The sequence below is a fragment of the Cardiocondyla obscurior genome, linkage group LG03, assembly GCF_019399895.1.
Source record: "Cardiocondyla obscurior isolate alpha-2009 linkage group LG03, Cobs3.1, whole genome shotgun sequence".
NCBI lineage: Eukaryota > Metazoa > Arthropoda > Insecta > Hymenoptera > Formicidae > Cardiocondyla > Cardiocondyla obscurior.
The window spans coordinates 9,712,965-9,738,434 of NC_091866.1; the positions used below are offsets into that span (position 1 = coordinate 9,712,965).

The following is a 25,470-nucleotide window of genomic DNA, read 5'->3' on the forward strand; positions in this document are numbered from 1 at the left end:
GCCGGCGGCGCGCTGAACTTCCGTATGAATCCACTTTCAAACTACACAAGAATTTTTAATTACGACCTTATAGAACGAAAAACGCCACTTACGTGTCACGTTAATAGTTCTTTGCATCCGAAGAGCGCCGGAGGAATGCGGGGTTACTGATTCCACGCAACTACTAACGAACTTTTATTGCCGCAAAGAGGGATAATGACGACTCGCGATAATTACTTTATTCGCGCCCGCGATCTTTATTCTCTTTGGCCTCGGGGCCGTGTTTGCAGTATCTTGTATCTCGCACCCTCCGCTGTTTTTTTTTTCGGCTCCTCGACGTTCCTCCGAGAATTTAATTGGGAGACGTAACATCCCGGCGAGTTGCCCGACGCTCATCGTGCGAGTTCAGGAGTAGGGAACGTGTAAAGAATCGATCTGACCGCTCGGCAACGTGATTTCACCGCGGCATGCTTAAGCTATTTCTTTGTGGACTTCCCGTTGAAGTATAAATTGGTTTTATGCCGCGCCGGGGAAGTTTCTAACGGGAAACTTATAGTCACGGAACAAACGTCTGTAGACGGCACTGAAATATAGTGTTCAGACGCTCGTTGCGCCTGAATATTCAGCGATCTTCGCTAGCTCGCTGCCTATGTCCCGCGCGCGCTGCCTACTTCGTTACACTCGGTTAACGCTTGCCATCGTCTGACCGTATTTAATAATGCACCTAACCGACGGCGCCGCCGACGCCCCAGGAGAGCAAGGTCTGCCAACGACCGTGAAAAGGTGTCGGTGTCCTATAGTAAGTAAGGACGGCCACAATACGCGCGCGACTCCCTTTCGTGGTCTTGTCCGAGATGCGAAGATAGGGGAAGGAGCACGTGGAACGACTTGGCCTGAAATAAAGATAAAGCCGGCGTCTCTTGTCCACGTTCGCTTTGCCGCTCTCGTGCGTTTTCATTTATTAAACGCAGCGACGTATCGAGCAATTGTCTACCCTCGCCTCCTTCTTTCCCTCCGCCGGAAGCATAAAGATCAGCCAATCGCGAGCGACGAACAAACGTTCCGTATTCTCGCATTGTAGTTCATACAGAACCAGCTCAGACAGAAATCTGATTGTCCCCGGCGCGTTGGTTTCTTATTTAAATTTTTATTGCACCCAGCCGTCTTGTTAACTTGTCTCGCTGTTTGCCTATTTTATCGGCAAATCGTGAAATCGTTTCAGTTATCTTCATCTTGTACGATATTTTTGGCCTTCTCTCGGCGCGAGATAGTATCCCGGGCTCGAAAGCGCGATATTTCTGCGAGAAATCACATGTCGGCCGACGGATACCGTGCCGTATTCGCCGTATCGATCGACGGGAAATCTTAAATGCGGACCGGCGCGAGAAATAATGCCTATAATCGTACGTAACGCGGGACACGCGAGCACGAAAGGAGAGCGTGCGAAACGGTCGCCGTACGAGCCGTCGGGTACGAACAATTCTGCAATTCCGATTGCGCCGCTCGAAACCGCGGTATTGATACATTAGCGAAAATTGACGGGCGGTCACTTGCAACAGGGATCGGCGCCTCAACAGGAGGCCGCGGGTGGTACAAAACCTGTTAGCGTCGCTAATGAACTCGGGGACGGCGCAGCTTCATCAAAACAATTCTCGCAACGCGAGAGCGGACGTCCACGAGATTTCGCGCGTCGGAGAGACAGTTTCAGTTGCCACAATAGAAGCTCCGCGGACAATCAAAGGTGGTGGACATTCGGTCGGTCCCGAGAATGACGTGCACGAAACGCCGTCGGGGAGGAATGTATTTAATTAATGCTCTCGAGCTAACGGTGCTATGTAGAATACACACGGGCGACCGCACACGGCCAGGAATATAGGATGCGGAGTGCGGGGCTTACGCCGCACGCGTACGCGGCGAATTGTCAAATCCGCCGCGAGACTCGGTGCTTCGTGTGCCGCCTCGTATCTGCGCGCTCACTCCGTGAGGGAAGAAGCGTTAGCAATTTCCGGTAACGACTCGCGTTCGCGAGAAAGACGTATTGACGAGGATTCTTGGTGAAACGAGTGGCCGGATGAATTTCGCCGTTTCCGCGTGCCACGAGAAAGCACCTCTTTTTACGGTCTACTTGCGTCTCTCTTTCTCCTTCGTCTTTGCGTAGTCCACTGTAGGCGGAATCGCGGGGCTTACGAGAGAAGGGCGTAGACGTTCTCGAGACTACAACTGTCGGAGGAATCTCGACCGAGCAAGGTAGAAACGTAATCGGGGATCTTGCCCCGCCACCCGACACCCTTCGTGGTACACGAGAAACTTGGAATGATTTCGAGCGTAGAGTTTCGGGCTTTGCCTTACCCCTCGGGCCTTGCTCTCTTGGATGCCCGAGTGACAAGAGAGAGAGAGAGAGAGAGAGAGAGAGAGAGAGAGAGAGAGAGAGAGAGAGAGAGAGAGAAAGAGAGCTCTTGCACAATACGTGGAAATATTACCTAACATTTCGAGTTATCGCGCTAGGAGCTTACTAATTGCACGCTTTCACGAAATGCCGCGGAGATTTCTGACTCCGTCACGTACTTTGGCCCTTAATGGAAAATATTTATTTCTTCGGGAATTATTTTATTAATAATGAAAGTAGAATACACACGTAACAAATTAAAAAAATCATGCTAACGACTCAGTTCTCACATATTCTCGCAAAATTAATAGTTTCAGCGGATTATTTGTACGTGTGCGACGTGAAAACTTTATAATACGGATCTAATACTTAATGTTGTTCAAACCATCAAACGGGTAAATCGCCAAAGGACAATCTGCGCCGCGACGCGACTTACGAACGAAAGGCGGATAAGAGGATCTAGGAAGATGACCGGGGTAGATGTAACGAGAAGAGATATCTCCGGCGTCAGCTGAAATTTTCGCGGAACGTGTTCGCGTTCAGGCCGGCGAAGAAACACACGCGAACGACCGGGTACGATTTTAATTACGAGCTTATTCGCGCTCGCGCGGCTCAATTCAGGAAAGAGAACACTGGAAAAGAGTTACACGGGATTAGTTTCGAATTCGAAAAAAGCGCGTTCTACCTTTCGTGCCAGAATAATGCCGTCACTGTAAGTCTCGCGAGATCACATTTTCGTTACGAGACAGAGGAGCAGATCTGCATGAAATTCTTTTTTGCACTCGGACCCGTCTACGCGGACACGACGTTACAGCCAGGCGCGCACGGTCGATCAATATAATCGCATCGGTAAACGGATCGGACGTTGAAGGACCGATCGCGTTCGGACGGCTTTCGACGGCGGGGCTTACGAGGTGGCTTACGCGCGTGCAAACGGCCGCTACCCGATGCAAGTGATTTTGGCTTCTCGAGAGCTGACCAAACAAGGATACGCCGAATTCGGTGTAATAAATTCACCGTTTCCTCACGATTGGCTTTGACGTTGCCTCGCGAACCGCCGGGCGACGCCGCAATCTCTGATCAGTGGCTTAGCGACGCGAGAAGATTTGCCGGAGAAGCCGTCACGGATAGGTGCACGGATAAGCGGACCGCGAGAGGTAAAGTGGATTATGCGAGAAGGACGAGGACAAGAGTTAGACTGGACCGGATTAAGGCTAGCCTTACAGCAAACTTGTCGAATTATCTTCGACTAAGGTTGTCCTGAAATTTCGGACGCGTCGGTCGGGATATAATGGTCGCTGCGAGCTGCGCCGATAATAACTCGGACGGAATGCGGGACGCGGAATTTGAACGCAGTCGTAAATCAATTACAGGAGTCAGGAAAGCCCGTACGTTAATGAGCCCGTAACGAATTGGATGTCAGCGGGGCGGGTGGCGGCTAAAGCGGATTCGATTATCAATTTATCACGAATTAATGAAATCTGCTCGCGAGTGTATTTTAATGATCCGCAAAGGGAGGATCATCGCGCCGAGACGGGGCGTAGGTGCGGCTTGAGCGCGTAAAGGCGAGCATTACTCGCAACAGGGACCGTCCGCTTTCAATCCTGGGATTTTACGACGACCGGCATCAACATTTCATAAAGGATCGAGCAGAATGGAGCCGGGCATGGCTTGCAAAAACGGTTTACGAGATGCGTTTCGTCTGCTATATTTTCGTCCGATCGAAACATTTTGCTCGTTTTACATTATTTACACGGGAGAGCGAGCAGATACAAATGGGCGGCAGAAAAATACGGGATCGGCGTGTAATATTTTAAAGCGTCGCTTAAAGTAACACGGCGATAAATCAAACCTGGAAATGAGAACGGTTGATGTACGCAGAACAATGTGACGCGACGAACATGCGGTCTCGTCTGTTTCCTCGTATCGGATCGTTCTCATCGATTACACCACCGTGATTTACGCGGCTTGTCCGCCGCCGTCTTCAAAAAAAAAAAAAAATTTTTTATATGCTTTATTTATATGCTTTCTCAAATTAATATCGCGCTATTCTCCGCACGGTAAATAACGCAATGACTTTCTTAAATACTACGCTTCGAAAAGCGACGATAAATAGCGAATTCATGTAAGAACGCGGATATAATTCATAGAAATCTATAAAATATGTACGGAAATTAGGCAACTTAAATCGTACGAATATATTAGTGGCCGGCCGAATAAGCGTACGGCTTTCGCACCCGTGTGGAAGTAATGGGAGCTGGGACACCGCGATAACCGATGGAAATTTTTCTTCCCGCGATAACGCCGTCCGGTTATCGCCCTTAACGATTGGTCGGCGACATATCAACGATAGTCGTGCAGAAAGCCATCGATGCACCGCGCGCTAAGTCGAAACTTTTCCAATTTTCCACGACTTCGTATTTATAACTTCGGTACTCGCACCCCTTTTATTCTTTCTCGCTCCGGATTCCCTGCTGAAGCAACTTCGCGGAGTCTGAAGCCAATAATTTATCCTCGGTGGGGGCATAACCGGGCAACGAAATGTTAAATGGAGAATTCTACGAGATATATAACTAGCAAAAAAAAAAAAAAAAAGAAAAAGAAAAAAATATATTACTCTCGAGTTTGGCAAAAACTCGCACGTCATAAAAGTTCACAGGCAATGACGATCGCAATATTCCGCGGATTTACTTTTAATCACAGGCCTTTCCTGTATTTTTTTTCTCGCCCCTCCCCTTTTCATTCCGCTATTGGTTAGAACTCCCGTTCGTAAATGCTGTGCGATTTGTCGACACGGTTTCTATCTTTCGTTAAGGATATATCTCGAAAGTGGTCAATCTTCGCACCCTTGCTCGTTCCCACAATTTTCGGCGCCCGTTTTTCGAGCCAGAAGAGGCGCGAGGGAATACGAACGAAACATTTCCACGTCGGATGTTCGGGCAAAAAGTTCGATCTGCCCGTCATTATTCTACCGTGACGCGGCGTTAACCTACCGACCCTCGAAAGCCTCTGAGAATACTTCCATAACTCAGTGATCCGCGACTTTCCTGCTTGTCTTAGGACGTCAACGAAATTAACAGAAGGGAGAAAATAACCAAGGTATTCGATTCATAAAAAAATGAGAGCTTAATGGATTAAGAACACAATACTGCGAAGAAAAAAAATATGATAGATGACGACGGTGGGAAGTAAATGTTTAAGAAATGTCATGCGCTCGTTGACGCAAGTCTATATTAATAAAATCGGTGGGTGACGCATTAATTAACTGATTTTATCGATTTTTTGTTGCCGTTTATTAAATTATGTACATTACTTTTTGTTACAATATGGATATCGTACAGTATTCGTACAGTATGAATTGTATAGAGATGAGAAAAGGAGAGAGAGAGAGACGGTTAGGTAACAGGAGGAGGCGGGGGTGGGGGTATGGGTGAGCGGCGTACGTGCCGCGCGCGAGCTCTCTCTCTGTCCTTCTCCAGCGGTCGAACTAGACGCACGTGTACACAAGAGTTGCGCTACTCATATACGTAGCAACCACGTTGTCCGTATAAGTAAGTTATATCCTTACGATCATGATTCTCTGAGGCGAAGTGTTGTACAGATAATTTTAATTAATTATCCGGGCTCTTGTTGCAGGTGACGCAGCGCGAGGACGAAGGCCAGAGTCTCCGAAAGGAAGCTAGACACTTTAATAAGGAGGTCTGATATTCTGAGAGGAGGAGGAGGCCTCGGAAAGGCATCGTGTATCACCGGAGCAGCCCCAAGGGTAAGAATCACTCTTTTGATACACAAAACTAGAAGCTTGTCGTAATGGAAAATTTTATTTTTAATTACGTATTTGTAGCATCTCTACAATTAAATTATATATTTCTTTTTGTTGCAGAACAACGCAGCTGCATTCACCGCCGTCGTCGAAAGTGCCGTCTCCGCCGGTATTAATAATTGTACGAACCGTAGCCGGTTCGTCGGTCGTTCCGGGAGTTCCGTTAGTATTCGGACGTCTTTATTCTAAACGGGAGTGCGGGACATAAACGCGCGAAAGTGATCGATAATTGTCGCGCATGTAAAATCACGGTCGCGTTCGCGAGTTTCCAGTGCGCGGAAGGATGACTCGACACGTCCCACCTGAGAGGAGGAGCAGGCCCGGGAAGGGCATCTTGCATCGGCGGAGCAACTTATAGGTAAATATAAATTTTTTCTTTTTTAGAAAAAAAAAGACACAGTTTTACCTTTACATTAATTTAATAATAGCATACCTACATTAATATATTTTATTTTATGTTACAGCCACCGGCAGAACTCATCAACTCCGCTGAAGCTCATGCAGACTGGTAAGTCGCATGACTTTTTTTTCATAATTATTAGGGTCTCTTAAAAAATAGCGCGCACGTGGTTATTTCTAGTTTCAATAAGAACACGAGCACACTTGGAAGTTAGTCATTTAATACGACAGGTTTAGATAGAAATGTACGATATTCCTTGTATTTCTTACGCATTACAATCTTTTGGGTTATAAGAATTCCATCATTTACGTCTTACGACTTTATCGTTCACTTTATCTCTCGCGTAAATAGTAGAGATATAAAATAAAATAAAAAAAAAAGAGAAGCGAAAATATGAACATTCAGAAGGCAAAATCGACGACGCGGACTTTTCGAGCGACTTAAGAAGCGTAGTTGTCATAAAGCGACGTCGTCAAGGCCGAAAAATTCTCCTCGTCGTGCGGAAGTAAACGGCGCCGGTAGAGTAAAGTAAAAGTAACGACAAGTCGGAGAAATACGGCTGCCCGGCCAATCCGGCGCGAAGAAAACGCGGGCGAGAGGCATCGACGCGTAGCGTAATAACAACACCGACTGTCAGGATCCGTGTAATCCTTCCCTTAGGATCCGCGTAAGTTCAGTACTCCGGCAGGAATTCGTCTTACGAGCCGAATCTCTCGAACTACAGGGGAATTTAAGGCGATGACGCGAGCAGGCGGGTGGGTGAAGTTGAGCCGGAATTTAAGGCGTAAAACTTTCGCAATTACCGAATGTTCGGTATCCTTGAAAAACTTAGATAAGTGCCGCGAACGGTAAACGCCTACCGCCTTCAAGGTTTCCCATCCGCGCCGTAGGCGCGGACCGCCTCTTTCGCGACGGATGCAGAGGCACGCTGAATCCGGGAGGAAAGTGCCGGAATGTGCAATAAAGCAGTGCGAGACTCGCCGAGCGGCGTACGAGCGACCCAGTAAAATAGAAAGCTTTTTCTGTAAAGCACGCAGTTACGTGCCAAACGTCGAAAATTTCGCTGCAGCAATATCGCTACTTGATCCTTGCGCTTGCCCCTCCGCCTTCCGCAATCTTTCTTTAAGTCTTCTTTTTCCGCCGTTCCTTTGAACGCGCGCGCCCTTTTTCCGCGTCTCGAGCCCGCGCGCGCCGACAAGGAATTGTCGGCGGGCCGTCCTGAAGACGAATCCACGGGAAGTTCGCGAGGTATTTTCGCGCCCTGCGATGAACGGGGAATAAGCTTTTACGGCGCGGCAGATTTTATCGTCCGACAAAATTGTCCCAAGAGATCTTTCGCGAACGCTCGGCGCGGTGTGCGGAATGGACTTCCAAAAGTACTGCTTGTAATGCGAGAAGTGCCGCGCGTTTCTTACGATGATAGCTAAAGAATTTTGATCATCGACGTCCTGCTTTTAATTATCTTACTTTGGTAAAACTTGCTGGCGGATTTATCTTTCTCGTTACACTTCAAAACGACGACTAGAAAAAGATTTTTTTTTTTTTTTTTAATCTTTTACTGTCCAATTACATGATTTTTTTTTAGTTACCTAACTAAATTAAACGCGCGCAAAAATATAATAATCTGCTGACTAAGTTAAAATAAAAATAAAAAAATACAAAAAATAAAAGAAATAAAAAAAAAACGTAGTGAAACGTGAGCTGCTTCTGAAACATAACAATTTCATTGCATGGAGCGCAGCGAACAGCAGCCATTGTCGTGTAAAAGCTTAATACCTTCCTTTTCAAAAGTTAAATCGCATTGCCGTTGGAGTTCGAGAACTACGCCGGCATGCTAATTCCACTTTCTAATGATACGAAACATTTACGTGTCCCGTAAATTTCGCGAAATACGTTACACCGTGGCAATGGCTGATAGCGATCGTTACGGCTGTAATAATCCCGCATACGTCGCATGGCGGTGTGCTAACGACAACGTTATTAACAATGCCGACCAGTTACGTCCGACAAACAGCAAGTAAAGGAAAACAGTACGCGCGGAACGATTTCCATGGCCGGCGGTTCCGCGCGACGCGCTCTGCCGCGCGTAGAGCCGGCCGCTCGCTTGTTTTATCAACAAGCAAATTCGCGTTTTATCACGTTTGCAGTTAGAGCGCGAATAATACGCTTTGAATAATGTATTTTGATTTAATGCAACTCGCGCTGCGCTGGCCGCCGTATTTACCCTCGAAATTTGTCTCATTGATTCACCGGGACGGCTACGAGGGATAACGCCCGCGCGTCTGCCGACCGTCGACAATTAGCGTCATGCGAAATTGGTCCCCGGGCAGGCGTGACCGTGAAAATTAATGATAATTTCGTTAATGTCGTTACTCAACACGTGTTTTTACGCGCGCCGATAAAGATCCCGGTACGCGACGCGTAGCCGGGTAGTTTCGCGGCTTTCCACTTCAGACGTTTTACCAAAAGATGCATTTTAACGCGCGGGGTTCTGGAAATGATAACTATAGCTGTCCTACCTTTTCTTTACCCTCGCTTCGTTTCCTCTCTCTCTCTTTTTCTTTCTCACTCGGCTGCGTGTAAATATGTTGCAGCTGAGTAAAATGAACGCCGACGAGCCGAGATGCTCGCCAAGTGCTCATTACATTTTCTTACGAGCGTACTTTATTGAATTTTTAATAATGTTAATATGGAAAGTGTTGCGGATGATCTTGATGTAGAGCGCGACATCGAGAAGCGGCATGCGCGGCGGCTACGAAGTAGCGCGAGAGAGCGGTTTTTGTCGACGGGGTGACAGAACTTTCGTAGATAAAACACGAGGGCGCCGAGGTACGTGCATGCATGAAACATTTGTGATTTATGCCGCATGATCGTCGCGAAGTTGCGTCAAAGAGACACTTACGACGCGATCTTCGTCGAACGATGTCGCGCGGGTTTATTTAAGAAGAAAAACATTCCGCCGCGCAGGGAGCCATTGTCAGGCTTCGATAAAACGATTGGGTTTTATGCGTCGCGCGAGAAAGTACGGTTTGCCGCAGTCGACCCGATATAAAATAACGAAGAGGCCAACGATAACGGGTATCAACGTTTCCTCGTACCGCGCCTAAACTCCCCCGGCGATCTCGCAGTTATCTGATGCCCTAGTTCACTAAGTTATTTCCGCGAGGAGGTAGATGCATCGCGTAATAGATTTACCGACGTGACGGGCCAATATTACCTTTTACCAGACATTGAATATTTTTCTGTTTGATTTTGCCCAGGATATTTCATTGAAGCCGCGCGTACCCTCGCGCCCCTAACATTTAACATCGAGGCACTGCCGAGCGTCTAGATAGACTCTAAGACGAAAGCTTTAGTCGAACTTTATTTTCGCAACGTGTCTTTATCGCGCAATAGAAAGGGAATTACCGTCCCGCTCTTAAGCGCGCGTTTACAACGGTCCATTGCGCGGAAACAACGGGTGCAGGCTTGTTTGCCACGGGTGCCTGCGAGTCTTCCATATCGTTCGCATTTATCTACGTAAAAGCGGCAAGCGGGGAAGCAATATAGGCCCGGACGACGCACAAAGTGCGGGCAACACACCCTCCGCGCATTTAGCCGGTCATTAATCTCGAGCTGTTCCAGACGTGGCATATTCCGTCCCGGTCGCGCTCTCTGCGGCACCGTGGGTTCCGCGTATGTATGTACACGCCGCGCCTAACCACCCCCGGCTCGGCGTTTCGATTAAGCAAATCGCTCTCAACAATTATTGCATTACAATTGTTCCGCCATTTAATATTTAATGCGCTAGCTCAACTTTCTGCCTGCGATTGATTCCGCTCCGCACGAAAATCGACATTTCAATTTCGCATTATTGCCCGCTCGGCATTGTTTGCAAAAATAATAGCGACGCTGTGTCATCGCGATGAATTTTTTATTGCAAGCGATACACCGTTTGCGAATAAAAATGTAATCGGGTAGATTATGAATTCCACAAATATTCACAATTACAAGCTTGAAAGTTGAAAATGTGAGGTAAAATGTAATAATAATGGAGGCGGTAAAAGAAAAAACGTGAAATTGTAAAAATATCGTAATTTATTAAACAATTTTAAATCGTCTGTCATTACCAACAAAAAATATATTTTTTTTTTTTTTCTCTCAAATGCGCGAAGAAAATATATACAATATATCCGGTATATGGCCGTTCCTTCCATTTCAAAGGTTCTCGTTTGACGGTCCGCGGAAGCAGATTCATTCGCAATTCGAAAGAATGCGCGATCGCTTCCTGCCACAGCTGCCGCGCGCATTTCCGTTCACGTGCAACGAATTTCAGTCGAGAATTCGTTAGCAGCTTTGAACCGGCGTACGTGACGACAGCATTTAAAGGCACTATCGGGTTAACGGCTCGCTCGTTTCTCTCGGTGAGGCAGAGAAAGGCCCACCCCGGGCATTCGGACTAGAAATCAGTGATTCACGATGTACGGGCCATAAACCCCGGTGTACACCCCATAAAAATATCCGGCCGATGCGTATAGGAAAAGTTCCCTCGGTCGGCGTGGTATTTTATTTTCGATCACATGTCGCGCAGTTTGCGGGACATTACTCGGGATTAATCTCGGACGCGTTGAAAATGCAGGGCGCATCACCGACGCGCCGCCTGTAATTTATTAATCCTCGCGCTCGCGTGCGCGGCCGGGGCCTCCCTCTCATCTCCGTAAAAAACCCGCGGCGGTCGGCAATTGTAATTAAACGCGGATGTCGTGCCTGCGAAGGTTACGGCCGAAACGGATGAGACTTGGCGAGATAAAAATGAAACGCCTGGTTAAAAAAGACGCGCGTTACCGCGGTAGGAAAACACCGGCGCGTATTCGATGGCGATTTGAAGATAATTCGTAGCTTCGAGCATTCGCGGTCGGGTGGCCGTTTCCGTGAATTTCACGACGGATTAATAGATAAATTTTATCCTGGTATAATAAGGGAGGTAGAGCGTCTGGTTTATGCATGCGGGTACAGTTAGTCGCACACACGGAGGCGTCGACGGCTCATTTATAACGGCCATTGTACGAAACTTTTTGCCGTACGGCGTGACATCGTAACGAACGATAATCACGATCGCGCTCTGTCAGCGAGGAAGGCCCTGTAATATACTTTACGATTTACAATCAGGTGTAATCGTGCAAAATGGCGGCCGCTCGTGCGCGCGTAACGTCGTATGACTTATTAATCCCGATGCGACCCTCCGAAAACAAGCGCCGCTGCCATGCGTTTTAATTAAATGCAATCTCCGTCGAGCAAAATCGAGGACGCTTGGGACCGTGAAATGAGTGATCGCGAAAGACGTGAAATAAATAATCGCGCCAGGTATGCTCGCGAAGATCGATTTATACGTCGCAGAGCACCGGCGAAATTTCTCCACCGCTTCGAAATTCGTCGAGCTGAATGACGGGAACCGTAGGGAGGACGATATAAACCGGGAATGTGCGGTACGAACAAAGAAGATCTCCCGATCGTCAATAGACATCGGAGACGATAGGGATATAAACGTATAACAGTTGAGAGAGTACAAACGATAGAGAGGAAGTGCATATTTTGCGAAATGGTAGACCGGTAGAACTGGAGTAGATCGTAAAATAAAGGCTGTTCGCCCTCTATTTTCGTGAAAGCTGATACTTTATGAGACGTTCCACGACGCGTCCCGCTTAATATTATATCCGTCTTCTTTGATCGTCGATCATCTGTCGATTCGAATTCAGCAATATCCGCGAGAGCATGGCGCATGCATTAAACATCTCGCGGGGTGAGCGGCGGCGCAACGCGACATAATTTTCGGCCCCGTATAATTCGCGCTGATGTGCGCGCCGGATTATTTGGCAAAACGTACTTCGCGAGACGTCGATTAACTGCCGCGCCGAGGGACACATTCACTTTTGCCGCGTTGAATCACCGGGTTAATTCACTTAGTTTGCGCGTAACGATCGCCGCGAAGGAACGGATCGTGAAAGAACGAAGCTGGCGGTGGGTGGGTTAACAGAATCTTTCTTGAAGTCGGATTAAACTGGATCGATGTCACGCGGCGGTAGTCATTTAAATAACGTAGACGAGTTAGGTGGACGCTATTAACGCGAGTGGCATTTACGGTTGTTGTATATCATATCAAACGCGGCATTTCGCTTTTCACGAATTGCCATCGGGCAATTAAGACGTGAGGGTTTTTTTTTTTCCTCTTTTTTTGCGGTACTTCGATAAATCACGATACGTGTTCCCCGCTCAACCGAAACACTCTCGAGCGGTGGACTTTCCGAGCAATTAACGCAATTGGACATAACAGTTACCGCCGTTGCCACGCCGGGCTGCACGTTATACGCGCGAGAGGCGAGGCCGGTTACAAAACGGCACTCGAACCTGTTGTTTCTTGATTATTTCGTCAAACGTGTCCAGTGCACTCTCGACGCCGTGTAATCCGGATGAAAGCGGGCGATTTTTTATGCCGCGAACTGCCGCGCGATTTACGCGCGTTTTACGACCGCGCCGCGGCGTCGAAGAATTTCTACAAATTAGCGGCCGGCATGCAAGGGGGGACTTAACAAGCCGAAGAAATAACGGTGCGAATAAACCGAGCGAGTAATCAACGCAGAAGCGGATGCGAATTAATATCCGCTGGTGCGTGAGGGCAATCAAATTTCTGCGAGAGTAACTCTCGAAATATGTAAATGGCCCGAACAGAAATGGTCGCGGTAGCAAAAAACGATAAACTGACTTTGCGCGGGAGGAGGCTTATGCCCTTTACCTCCGTCCCCCTTTTTTCCCCTCAGTGTGCTCAGCGACACGCAACCACACGCGGAATGAAACCGGCACGCGTAGCTCGCGCGGAACTTTTATCTACCGCACGCGAAAAGGATTGAAAATGCTCGATGCGCTTGAGAGGGTTTTAAAGGGTTTAAAGCTGGTCGGCCGAGGTTCTCTGTTCCCCTCGGCTTTGATTGAAATCAGTTTGTCGCGATTTTATTACCTGGGGATGGACGCGGTCGCGAATCCACAGTACAGCGCGGCGTATCGGCACAATCCCAACGTTACGGATAAACCCTCCCCGTGCGTTCGTCGTGGCAATAAAAGGCTGTATCACACGCCGAGTCCAGTTCGCGGCGGCACGTCCGACACACGATTCTTTAAGCGACACTCACATCGTCCGGCAAAATACCAGCACGATCGAATGAACGCGAATAGGGATTACGCGATCGAAAGCTATTTGTTTAGAGAAGGACGACGACGAGAAAATCCGCGGTTCGCGGCTTCGATCGAGCCAGATAACGCAGCCGATTTTATTTTGCTTAATAGTGATAAACGCTGCAACGCCATCAGATCTTTTTTCTGTATTCCAATAATATGATTTTTATTCACCTTTTTATTTGCTTCGTAACCGATATCGAGATACATTTCACGCGCACGCCAAGCACATACATCACGTATATTAAAAAAAAAATTAAAAAAAAAACGTATAAAGTATATTGAGAATTTATAAAAGACTTACTTTTAAAACATGCGTAAATCGTCTAAGTAAAAATGTCTGTAGTTTGCATTAGAAAAAAAATTGGTGATGCCATTTTTGTTGGAGCAACTTTCTTTGGAAAGGAAGCGCTCGCAAATTCTCTTTTTCGCGACGTATGAATGCAGCTTTAACAAATACGCACGTACGCATACCTGGCCAAATCCGCGTAAGCTCGAAGAATAGCGAAACGCAATTTTGATTGTGTTGCGCCGTCGTATTCTACGACGGCTAAACCAGATGCATGGCATGTCTGCTTCACCGCAATATTATATATACACATATATCTCCCATTTCGCGTATCCATCCGTATTCTTTCTGCACGCATACTTTTTTAAACGTAAAATTTATCTCGCGAACGATCTTGGCATAATAAACATATCCTTCGCGCGTGCCGTTGATTGATAACACGAGGACCTCCGTACGAAAAAAAAAAAAAAAAGAATCTCTTACGAAATTTATACCGCGACACGTATATTCGACAGTTTACGACGTTCCTAACAAACGAGGCTTTTCATTTAACAGATTATAAGACTTATTTCGGTACTTCTTACAGCCCACGGGGAGTTAGCGAAAGACGGCCGATTCTGCAACGCGGGATTATTTATGTAAAGAATGGCACGCGAGGTCGGTCGGTTTTGCGGGCGTTAAAACGAGAAAAATGTTACCCCGTCGCTTTTAACGGCGCGAGTGTACAATTTACGTTGAGATCCGTCACAGGGCGCGCATCGACGGCGCTTATCGTGTTTGCGTTTCAATTGACTGCGTGTGCAACGTGTGCACGCGAAGGCTTCGTACACGGTGAAAAGGGGGCCGATGGAAAGAGAGCGAGAGACGGAGAGGTAGCTCGTAAAAACGGTCCATAAAAGCGCTGCAATCGCGGCGAAGTACGTCTGTAACTGACGTGAAGGTCCGGCTTCGCTGCAAAAATATATTTTATCCACGCCAGCGCAATACGATCTCGCGATACGTTACATTACGTTACGTTTACTCGGACGTCTCGACGCGAGACACGGTCCCTTTTATTTATATTTGACCAATCAAAAAACGAAACGAAGGGCGGGGTAACGCCGCTTTTCATCGCGAACTCTTTTAACGCGGATTTCAAAAACGTCAGGCGCTCAGAGAATATAAAGAAAACTCGGAATCGTCGTTCCATTGTAACCTCGTTCCAACGTGCCTCCGCGAATTTAAAGGCCGTAAGTAAGAGGGCCAATTCCTCCCCGGTCTACAAAAGCTGGGAATATATGTATTACGTTCGATATACGCGCGCGATCGACGGACGCGAATGGATTCCCCCAGTATTATTTCAAATAGGACATATCTTGCGTACAATTTGACCACTGCGTTATTTATCGAGCAGGACGTGTGGCGGCAAATCGAAATACAGTTAGGACACGAATTTAACAAAGCCAGTTCCGTCTATCGATTTAATCTAATGAGCGTGCAAACGTAGAAGGAGAGTACATTATACAACATAGAATATAATGTATGTACATGCAGATATCTCAATTACTAATGGTTTCATATTACGTTCCCTTATCCGATTAACTGGATAATCTTACGATAGAATTATCAGCAATAGAGACAATTAATTATTGACGAAGTCTGCACTTGTAATAAGTCGCGAAATTAAATATCACGGTCGCTCGTGCATTATACAAAACGTAAAATAAAGAAATCCTTTTCCGGCGGTGCTCCAATTTTCGCGATGTCTATACGCAGGTAAACCGCGGTAAATAATTTTCGGTTAAAACGAAGCGAAAGGTAACAATGTCTGCGAAATAACGAACCGGGGAAAAGTGCGCCGTCATTTAAGCACATCAAATAAATACGTAATGCCTTTAAATAATCGGCGAGTACCCGGAACGCAGCCTTATTGATCGCGCCGCGGTGTCCCTAAAAATAAATAGAAACTCTATTTCCTCCTCCGACGGCTAAATAACGAGAAAATGGAGAGCGTGGCTGCATGTATTTTTGAAAGGGGCGGTTTTCTTATAGGGTATAACATTAGAACGAAGGGTATAGCTGGGAGTAATAACGGGCGTCTACGGTTTCGTTCTCGCGACTGCGAAACTGCGAAATTTCCTTCGATGCTTTTAATGATAAACGCACGCCGCCGCGCCCCTTCGGCGAGCGTTATCTCACCACCTGTCGAGGCTCATAGTTGAAGCGACTGCCACCTTATATTCAGCCTTAACGTTACACTTACTGAACTATCAGATGTTACGCCTAGCCCGTTAAGACACTATCCCATACGGCCAATTTACCCGCGCACGAATACCGCTCTCTAGTAAAGTTATCCCCGTGTTTAGAACGCGTGTATGTAGCGTTCCACGGCAATAAACGGGTCCTCTCTCCTGCATTAACATTTTAAAGAACCGTACGCAGCATTAAACCGCGCGTTAGTTAACGTTTCGCTCCGAATAAATATGCCCGGGCGTACGTTTGTTTTCGAAACGGCAAACTAAACGAATAGAATTGATATAATTACACGTTGAAAATTACGATATATTAGCGAGGCATTTAAAAGTACTTAAATCTGCAGATGTATAATTCTTTTTGAATAAATATTTAAATTTAACGCTTGCAATGCATGTAATTACCGGGTCTCCGCGTATGTCATACATCGACTATTTTAATTGATTATATAGCGAATACGTTATAATAATTATCGTAATTAGGCCAATCATATTTACATCTATTTGCAATCCAATTTAATATGTAGTGCACTCAAAAGTCAATTTAGCTGTTTAATGAAAGTGAGTAACAAGTCGTTTGGGAATTTGTAATATTTCCAGCCGCGTGACAGCGTGTGAAAACTGCGCTCTTTAAATAGATGAAATAGATTAAAAAAGATTAATATAAAAATTCACGTATCCAACATGTACCGATTACAGTTGCCGAACGTAACCGCGATTTTCGTCAGAGCAGTTCATTGATTCCACATCTTTTTGATGTGCCCACATAAATTATGGTGGCACTTTACCGGCTTTTGGATGGCTGGAGAGCCCGGCGACGTGGCCTTTTTAATATATCAAATGTGCTTTATCTCGTAAAAAATATAATGGCAATGGATAATTTTGACATTAGCGCAAAATCGTTACTTTCATTCAATTTACTACGCTTAGTCGCAGCAAAGTGCTACCTGTTTGCCGGTGCGCACTTAATCCACTGATATTACAGTCAACCGCAAGCTGTTAAAGCCGACGTTTCTCCGCGCTCCGCGTACGTACAACATCGACGCATACGCTCGCGTATAAATCTTACTTGCTACGCAAAGAACGTTGCGGAAAGGAATTACGTTTCTTGGCTGCGAACGGAGCGGCCAACTGAAACACAAATAGTCGTAGATTTTGCACGAGTCACTTAAAAATAATTTGCATGAATCTGAAATTCGTTTCCGCGCACACGCGCGCGGGGCATCTCGGCGATCTCGTCTATGGCTGTAAATTACGGAAAGGATACGCGTCGGTTTTTTCTCGATTTTTCTGTCTTACCTACATTAATCTTCTCTTCCACTGCGGCGGCGTAAGAGAAAATAAGATTGATGAGCAACTCGCCTTAATTAATGCGAAGCACCCGTTGGGATGGTACATCAAGAACCTGAGCGGGAACTCAATCGCGCGGCTTGATTCAAATTTAAAAGGGGCACCGCGCTACGACATTGTCATTATTGAGCTGGCCCACACAGCTTTTCGATTTCAATGACAAATACACGAGCTGGGATCCTGCGTTTCGATCCGCGCATTTCGGATACTGTTATATTTCAAAGCTCACTCGTTTCAGCGTCGAAGCCACCCTTAGACCCCGAGGCGGTATTAACACGTTTCGGAATCTATCCTCCTTCTTCCCCCCACTTCCCCTATTCTTTATCATCCTGTTTAGATTAATCGTTCTACATTATACGCGCCCCATTCTACGTCGCCCACCATTCTCTTTGCCGTTATCAAGACGTTATTTAATGGATAATTTTCGTTGTACAAAGCACCCTACTCAGACGGCTTAATTAAGGAGAGTAATTATTATATAGTTTGTAGCTGCTTTCATTTTTATTATATGAATATTGCAGTTTTGCGCTCTTGTTTTTATTAGCCGATGGAAACTCCAGACGGTAAATTGAATGTTGATGTATGTTGCGCGCGCGTAAAGTGAACAGATTGTTTGGCAAAATGTGTTTAAAAGAGCGGCTCGAATTAATCAAAATCACATATTTTTAATTACTTCGCGAGGGAGGGAAACTAAACAACAAGGAACGGGGTCTTTTAGAGCGGTGACCGCTTAAAAATTTGCAAGTACTTAAAAGCCAGGGGTCTACAGATGTTGTATACGTCGCATATATCTTTGCTGGCACCGACATTAATTACGTTTATTACGACCTTCCCGTCTACTCCCGAAATCCGGGGGCATAAAAATGACGCGCGGCACCGACGGAGCACGTATTTATCGAAGATTAATTAGGTATGTTAATGAAGATGCGAAACATCCGGACGTGTAACGCCGCGGAGCAGTTTTGTACGGTTGCAGCTGTGGGATCGCTAATGCCGCTGCGACCTGCAATAGTCGCCGCGGCACGAAAAATTTTAATGAACAAAAACTCCCCGGGCGACAAACAACGGATGCAAAATGCGACTGTATAAAAATCCAACCGTCATGAAATTGCAATCAACTGGAAGTTGTTTATTTTTATACAATCAAGCGTAATGAACATTACGAGCCAACGCAGAATTGTTTGCCTAACAAAATAATTATCATTGTTCGCCCGCTCGCTCGCGGTATAATACGTAATTCTGCTGTAAATTGCGTATGTAATTTGAAAGTACAGCGGGATAATTACGTTGGGAGCAACAGCGATAATAAAAAAAAAGAAGAAGTAACTGAAAGACCTCCTTGGCTCAATTTTTCCCAAATTATAGTCTAAACTCTTTTGCTTACAACGTCCAGATAGGAAAATGTCAAGTTTTTGAAAAAAAAAATTTAGTTTACTGAAACTTGGAAAATTTTCTACCTTTGTCTTTAGTGGCATATCCGCCGCATAACACTGTTTCACACAACCTTCGCATCCATCAACGTGGCAAAAGCTTACGAACTACGTCAGCAGACCCTTCTGTATACTTTGTGAGTCTTTCAACGATAAAGAAAAATCGCTCACGAGGGAAAATGATCGACACATGTGTCTGACGCGTAAAACAAATATTCTTACCCTGAGAGCCTATCCAATACAAATTAGCTACGTCCGAAAAAATGACGAATCACGTACCTCAAAGGCCGAACTTTGTAAAAAGAGCGCAAATAACAACCGAAGACAAACATAGTTAATATTAATAATAATCAAATCAAACATCTTCCACGGGAATTTTAAATTAATTTCAATTTAAATGAAATTTTCTTAGAGCATCAAATAATTATTTTGCCCGAAAGTCGAGGCTTTTACCCGCGATGCAGCACACCGCCGTAAGAAGAGATGGCAACTTATTTGCGAATAATGTTCCCGGACCTCGACATGATTTCTTGCTCAAATGATGAATTCCGACCGCCATTCAGTTTTAACAGTAAAAACATTTGGTACAGAAAGTACGCCATGTATATATACCTTCTCTTGCGAATTCTATCACGTGAATTTTACGAAAAAACTAGCGTGTACACGACATTAAAATTAAAAAGTGTGCATTTTGTTTCGCGGATACAGAACTTGGTAAAATTTTATAAAAATTGCGATAAACGTATATAAAATTAAAATTGACGCTCCTTGAGAGTTTTTACGTGACAAACATCGCGAAGCATTGCCCCGTAAATATTTTTAAGCGCGATAAAAAAATTTTTTTTTAAGTAGTTTTTGATTTTACGAAGTACTAAATACGATGGCATTTCGTGGCATTCAACGTTTCTCGTATGTATAAGTAAAATATGTAAAACACACACGTGCGGTATTCCCCGGGAATCCGTCATATTCCCTCCGTATCGTTCAATTTGACAGCGTTTTCCTTTCTTCGAGCCTTTTGTCGCGATTCTATCGTTATTTTTGTTGGAGCTCATCCCATTCGTTGGCAGCGCAAACATACTTATGTACTGTTATCGTTCTCGTTCAGTCGAGGACGTAGGACAAGAGGCATTTCAATTTTGCCCGGAATATATCGCGCCGATGATATTCACAGAATAGTTTCACATAGAATTTCTGTTGAAAATATTTCAACCTAACGCAGACCTCCGAGACATTTCAATCCCAGTTATGTGAATAATTGCAACACTGACTGAGGCGATTACGCGTTTCGGAATAACATAAATAACAAACGACACGTTCGGAAAAAAAAAAAAAAAAAGGGATGAAATTTGGTTAGCAGTTTATACCGATGGAAAAACGACGAAATCGGTTAAATAAATTGATGGAAATACGCATCAGTGAATGGTATGCAATTTCGCGCAGCGACGTATAATTCTATTTGTTGCGTTCTAGAATGCCGACGCTGTTTCGAGCGGAGGTCTACAGCTGTTGAATTTTTGTTTTTAATTGGCTCAGTATAGTTTAAATGGCGTAAAAGTTGCAATGTAACAATATCCATAATTGTTTAAACAAACGTTACGTAAAATTTGGTGATTATACATGAAACTTTTTTGTTTTTTTTTTTTCATAAAATTATTCTATTATTCCATTATTACATTTTTGATTTTTATGAAATGTAGGTATTTGATATATCACGTCGGCGCGAAAATGCATGTTGCTGGATTTTCCTATCTGGACAATAACGTGCGATAACACGAATTTTTGCCGCTCATACGTATAAATAAAATAAATACAGACAAAGAATATCAGACAAAGGATATAACGGAACATATTTAATACTGAGAACACAGAGGACAAATAACAAGATTTGTTAGATCCCGCAATTCAGAGTTACGTAGGTGTATATATAACCGCGTTTTTCGTCCTGCATTTCAGAAATCCTGGTCACGTACGGTAGCTTTAACCGACCAAAAAGAAGATACACGTTCTTTTTTACCAGTGGTAACTTATTACACTGGGCCGAGCCTTTAAAGTCCTCTCTAATCGTCGTACCAACGTGCGCTGGATTTTTCTTGTTAGCCTACAACCAATAGTCCCGCTCGTACTTTCCCAAAAGACCAAATACGAAACTTCTGTTCACACGTTCAATATTACGAGAAGCACCTTCTGATTTAATATCTAATAGCGCGACGAAACGTTTCGACAATTTAGAAACGATTTAACTAATTATTCGCTTTGTTATCGAATCTTTTATTTTAATTGAACTCTCCGCGCGCGAACGAGCGACAATTATCTTCTGAATAATATATTTTTCCTTTCCGATCAATTTCTGATCTGATCGAAGGAGATAGGTAAGCTTTAAGTCAATAGGCCTAACTTCAAACTGAATGAGTAATTAATCTCTCTCGATCCCTCTATCTGCATAAGCCGAGATTACCGAGTATCTAATGCACGAGACATCGATGAAGCTTAACTAGCCTAAGCCAGTTGATACAAGACTATCTACTTATATTTGGTTCTACGTGCAACTATATCTCCGCAACGTATCGGCTGAACGTATCTTTACTCACTTATTTAAATGTGCATATTCATACGGCGGAATCGCGTTCGAATCGAGTTTCATAAAATATGCCGAGACCACTTGCATTCGATAAGCGCAAGATATACACGGTCGTGCAGGATACGCGCGAGGAAAATATTGTCTTTGTGTTCTTTAACAGTCGTAATCTATGCGCGAAGATAAACTAATACGCGTTTTACATTATAATATAGAAACCATTTATAACGATCAAGACTTATAAATGAATCTGCAAAGCAGGACATGTTAGACATACATATTCAATGCGGCAATCACGCACACATGCATACATACGCACCAAATTAAATTGCGCCTCTGATTGAGTTCAATAATGCAGCTTTTTTGCCCCGGTTGCTTTTTTTTTTATTTCTTTTTTTTTTGACGCTAGACGACGCTTTTACTATGTCTGCGATTAGCATGGAGATAAAGTTGCGCCTGCAATTTTTATCTCTCCTTATCGTTACACAGACCGTGAGATACGAGACGCGCGTCGCCCGGCGGAGGTTTCGAATGCATCGTTACTGTTCCTGCGATATTACGTTTCCACTGGGTTATATGACCCGTGGAGAGAGAGGGGCAACCAAAGGGTTAAATACGTTATCGCCGCAATTTCCTGCCAGTCATCACGACCGGAAAATCAGAGCGTTGAATACGCTTCGCGATAATAAAACGCGATGCGTACGCGTCACCGGCGGCGCCGTTAAAGCGCGCACTTTGCCGCGCATTCGTAACAAATACCCCGGCAATCGTAGCTGCGCCGGGTATCGTTTAAACCGTAGGGCAACATTCCGCCCTTTCAACTCTTTTGTATTGTCGTGCCGCGTGTCCGGGCGGGAAGGCACAGAGAGCGACGCGAGCGACGTACGTTTCGCGGCGCTCATTGTTTCTCGTTTATAAATGCCAACGATGACACGCGTTGAGCCGCGTTTTCGTTTGCACGTTTCGCCCCATCGCGATTCGTCACATTTCAAACACTCATTTGTTTTTTCTTTTTTTTTTTTACGCGTATACTTTTTTTTATATATTTTTTTTTATTTATTTTTTTTGCAAAACCACGCGCTCGTTCGTTCTCACGCAAGCGACCAGATTTGCATGCGTGCGCACTAATCATTTGCATCTCACTCTTGTAAATGTAACAGCAATTATGATAAATTAATGTGTGGCGCGACGTGGAATTAAAAATGTTGATGCAACGGTGCCTAACGCGAGGAAAATTTTCCCTCGAGGACCAGCCTCTCGGTACGTCACCGGAATATTTTTTTGCTATTGTTCCCGGCGGTGACACATTTTAGAAATAAATCCATCGCGCAAGGGACATGTATTTTAACGACCATATGCATCGTGTATTGACGCGAAATACGAGCGGATCGTGTCTAATCCGCGATACGTTTACGAATTCAAATGTTGTCTCCGAGAGATTCTCAACCTCTTTCATGTTATTGCCGTTGGCCGGTCCGGCTGTGCCGCGGTGACCTGTAAATTTAGGGAGCCACCTAACTCACCGTGATCAAGCGAGGTTCGCCAACGCCAGCTGCGTGCTCTCTTAAATCCACGAAAAACCATACGCGATCGTGGGGCAGGGCTTCGCGGGATGGGTGGCAGAGTGCGCGGTATTAATTTCCCGGTAGCGATCGTGCGGTCGCGCGAAGCGAAAGCGGTGGACCCGCCTCGCCATGCGTGAAATTACAACCGCCGCGGCATATCGGTCGTGCGTATTCGGCCGAAATTTTAATTTCGCATTTCCACCCGACGTGACATCGACGGAACGCGTAAAAAGCGGATTGTCACTTGGCGATCAAGCCGACGTCGGCGGGCTCGCGGACGAGATTAGTGCTTCGCGACTAATTGCGCGTTCGCCGCGAGGCGAATATGAGAATCGAGTTTGTTCGCGAAAAACTGCACGACGATGCGTGACATGCCGCGTCGCGAAGCGCTGAGTTTCGCGTAGTTTCCCACTGGGGTACAGAGATTTGCGGTTCACGTCGGCACCGCGAACGATTTTCTATTCCGCTCAAGTCTGTATCAAGTTTCAGATATGTCTCCGCTCGTAATTGCTCATTCAAAGCCAATATATCTCGCAATCGATGCGGAAATATCCGATTCCCGTGGCGAATGTATCGGGAACGTATCAGCAAATTCGCGATTATCGTAATTTTTTGAAAACGTTTTATATAATTCTAAATTTAAAAAAAATAATAAAAATATTTTGTAGGCAGGGGGATTCTATCCTAGCAGGATTTACGTAAAATTAGATCAGAACTAGATCAAGACAGACAGCTTGAATTCAATATGTATTATACCGAGCATAGATATAGTCTAAACTATGTGGAGTAATTATCGCTCGAAACTGAACTTGTCAATGGATTATACTGTTATGAGAATCATCAGTTTAGACTGCATTAGAACGGATTCAGAGTAAATATAATTTAAATATATTTGTCCCGAAATTTATCATTATATTCTTAAAGTCTTAATTTCCTTGATTATAGTTTCTATTTTGCTTTTGTTTAATATACCTCATGACTACACAAATTATATTTTTATGAGAAATATTTATTTCGTATAACGTCGAGAGTAAAATAAACTATCGTCTCTCGTGCTTTGTTGAAGAATTTATTTTTAGTTTAATCGAAAAAAAAAAGGTAAGCTGTAGTTTATTCTCATCGCGTGTGTGTGCAATATTTATTTTGAGCGTCAAATATCTAGCTTCTCTGCTTCGAAACTTTTATCGCGATATTAAAATTATACGTAGAGTTAAGAAAACGTGATAATGAAAAATCTATAAAATCAACACGTCAATTAAGAATAATTCGAATTAAATCTCGATGAGAGTGCGAAGTAAGAGAAGACGCCGCTGTTACTCGCGCAGAGAAGAACAGTCCCGGCAATGATATCGCATAGTTTATTTTCATCGCGTATCACAAAACCGCGGATCCTTTGTGAATCACAGATACGAATAGGTGGAAAGGCGCGGCAGGAAATGAGAGGAGAAGAGTGTAAAGGCGGGCGGACGAACGAACGAGCGGAACCTTTGAATATTCACGTCCACAGATGAATCGAACGGATTCCCCTGAATATTCAACCGTCTATGGCGATGATAAAAATTATTCCACGCTAGGGAAGAATCGTATTTCAGAGCTACCCGAGGTACTTTCTCAATATCGCAGTGATTTCTCGATGAGTTGATAAATCGTAGACCCAAGATATTCCTTTGAAATTTGCAGAAAGATAATTATTGATTCTCCGAAATTAATGCATTTTATCATTACCGTATATTCTCCCGTTATAAGTGACGGCTATCGGTCTGAATTTAAGAAAATTGTGTTTTGATCGATATGAATTAATTAATTTTTAATTAAATAATAAGTTGTTAAAACGGCATTCTTTAGATAATAAATTAACATTTTATCTGTTGTTCTCTTATCGTATTTTATAATAATATCGTAAGTGATATGTTACGAAAACCGAGACGTGTAGTGAAAATAATATACAGGTTAGAAAAATCTTTTAATTAATGAATTGAAAATATGAGTCTCAAAGCTGCAATAATTGGAAAATAATTGTCGGGTTTTTTTTTTGCGAGGATGAAATGACAGATCGTATTTGCGGAAGGAAAGAGGAGAGAAAGAGAGAGAGATAGATCACGGGCATGTTTCTTTAGCCAACGGCGTGTATCGACAGGAATTCATATCGTCAGAAAAGAAAAATATTCCCATTGCTTCCGTAGTCGTGGTTCAAACCGCCGGTTAGACGGTTGCCGTCCACCCCGGAAGTTCC

The 25,470-nt window shown here is 44.6% G+C and overlaps 1 long non-coding RNA gene across 1 annotated transcript in view; it reads left to right on the forward strand.

The window, feature by feature from the left end:
- The window catches only part of LOC139101391 (uncharacterized), a 102,577-nt gene that overhangs the window by 25,069 nt on the left and 52,038 nt on the right, over positions 1-25,470 (forward strand). The window contains exons 3-5 of the long non-coding RNA XR_011545540.1: positions 6,002-6,131; positions 6,249-6,546; positions 6,653-6,696. This is a non-coding gene — a long non-coding RNA (uncharacterized lncRNA). The remainder of the gene's footprint in view (positions 1-6,001; positions 6,132-6,248; positions 6,547-6,652; positions 6,697-25,470) is intronic.